Source organism: Erythrolamprus reginae, chromosome 10, assembly GCF_031021105.1.
Source record: "Erythrolamprus reginae isolate rEryReg1 chromosome 10, rEryReg1.hap1, whole genome shotgun sequence".
In the NCBI taxonomy this organism is placed as follows: Eukaryota; Metazoa; Chordata; class Lepidosauria; order Squamata; family Dipsadidae; genus Erythrolamprus; species Erythrolamprus reginae.
Window position 1 is genome coordinate 29,566,473 of NC_091959.1, and position 2,500 is coordinate 29,568,972.

A 2,500-nucleotide genomic window follows, 5' to 3' on the forward strand; every position below is an offset into this window, starting at 1 on the left:
CGAAGGCTCCTAGAGCCGATGAAGTTCAAAAGGTTGATCAAAGAACCAACCTGAGGTTCCGCATAACGTTGCAAACGTTAAACCTGTACTGACTAACTACTAATCTTTTCATTCCAGATGTGTTCACCGTTGGCATCGTCGTTTGGGCCATGCATCCTTTGCAGTTTTATCCAAGATGCCTGAATTTGTCAATGGTTGATAGTAGTAGTTGCGAAATTTACTTGGATTGTTCCGTTGGTATCCAAAGCAGCCCCTATTGGCAAACGTGCCACACGTTTGTGTGCACGGATTATTATTATTATTATTTTTTCGGGGGGGAGGGGGGGCTCATACCGACATTGTCGGTCCATTTCGACCTACTAAAGGTAATTTTCAAGTATTTCTTAACTATGCTTGATAATTATCCTAGATACGGTTTTGCGTATGTAACGAAACAAAAATCCTCTGGCCTTTCAGATCTTCGAAGACTTTGCTGCACACGTCTTCAATCGATCCCCATTGGGAGATCGTGGTGGAGAATTCATGTCTCAGCAATGGCAAGGATGGATGGAGACGAAATGGAATCCGTCACCAAACCTCAACACCTTACACTCCAAGCCACAGAGAGAGAGAGACAGAGACAGACAGGCGGACAGGGGGCTGGGGGGGGCGGGAGCTGTACAGGCCAGGCTTCCGTCAGCGCTCGGCTCAGGCCGGTAGACCGGGGCCACTACCGCGCAACGACGGCACCCGCGGCCCGCGCTGGGATCGGCCGGGTAGACCGGTTCGCGGACGGTCCCACAACGCGGCACGTGCTCCCCGCGACGGGTACGAACGAGACGCCGTCTTCCCGCGCCGGCCGCCGGGTCGGAGAGGCCCGGTAGACCGGAACGACTACCGTCCGCGCACGGCCCCGGGGCCCCGCGCCGTCACAGAGTCGACGGGCAGGGTCCGCCGGCGCCGCCCAGGCCGCGTTCCCGTTCCGCGCGCCCGTGCGGGGTCCCCGAACGAGAGGCCGCCTTCCCGCGCCGGCGGCCGGGGTCGGAGAGGCCCGGTAGACCGGTCCGAATACCGTCCGAGGAGTTTCCCGGGGGCCCGCTGGGACCGAGTGGAGGTCCGAGGTCGGCGAACGGTATCCCCGCTCAAGGGGCACGACTGGGATAGGCCCGGTAGACCGGTACGCCTACCGTTCGCGGACGGCCCCGAGCTGCCAAACCGAGGCCGTTGATCCAGACGCCGCGTCGCGGCCGAGGTCCCCGAACGAGACGCTTGCTTGGCGCGCCGGCGCACGGGGTCGGAGAGGCCCGGTAGACCGGTGTGAGCACCGTCCGCGGAGCTTCCCGGGGACCCGGGGCCGCCGGCCAGGTTTCGGCCGAGGCCCGGGACCGGGCTCCCCCCTCGCTGGGATCCCGTTCCGCCCGGCCGGCGCCCCGCTTGGACCGGCTGCAGGTCCGGGGGTCCGCCAACGGTTTGCGCGCTGGGGGCGCGCGACTGGGTACACCGGTGCCGCTACCGGTCGCGGGCGGCGCCGCGACGGGCGAGGTCCGTCACCGAGGCGCGGCGCTTCCCAGGCCGAGTTCCCCTAACGAGACGTTGGCTTCCCGCGCCGGCGCCCGGGGCCCCGAGAGGCCCGGTAGACCGGTGTGAACACCGTCCGCGGAGCTGCCCGGGGATCCGGGCCGCCGGCCAGGTTTCGGCCGAGGCCCGGGACCGGGCTCCCCTCGCTGGGATCCAGTTCCGCCCGGGCGGCGCCCCGCTGGGACCGGCTGCAGGTCCGGGGGTCCGCCAACGGTTTGCGCGCTGCAGGCGCTTCCCAGGTCGAGTTCCCCTAACGAGACGGTGGCTTCCCGCGCCGGCGCTCGGGGCGCCGAGAGGCCCGGTAGACCGGTGTGAGCACCGTCCGCGGAGCTGCCCGGGGGTCCGGGCCGCCGCCCAGGTTTCGGCCGAGGCCCGGGATCGGGCTCACCTCGTTGGGATCCAGTTCCGCCCGGCCGGCGCCCCGATGGGACCGGCTGGAGGTCCGGGGGTCCGCCAACGGTTTGCGCGCTGCCGGCGCGCGATTGGGTACACCGGTGCCGCTACCGGTCGCGGGCGGCCCCGGGGCCCCGCGCCGGTCTGTCGGCGAGGCGCGGGGCTTCCCAGGTCGCGTTCCCCGAACGAGACGGTGGCTTCCCGCGCCGGCGCCCGGGGTCCGAGAGGCCGAGTGGACCGGTCCGACTAAAGTTCGCGAAGGGCCCCTGGGCCCCCAGCCGTCCCCGCGCCGACGCCCGAGGTCCGGCACCCAGGCCCGCGCCCGGATCCCCTCCGACGCCCCCCCTCCCCCCCCCCGCTGGCACCGCTCGCATTCCTCGGCCGCGGCCGCTGGGCTCAGAGGACCGCCGTGGGCGGCCGGTATACCCGGAAGCTGTCGACGGCTCGGATCCGTCGGCTCGGGCCGGCGCGGGGAGCCGCGAGTTCCGTCGGCTCGGCGGCCTGCCGGGCCGAAACGACCTTCGATTCGGGGGTCCGAAGATCGGGATCA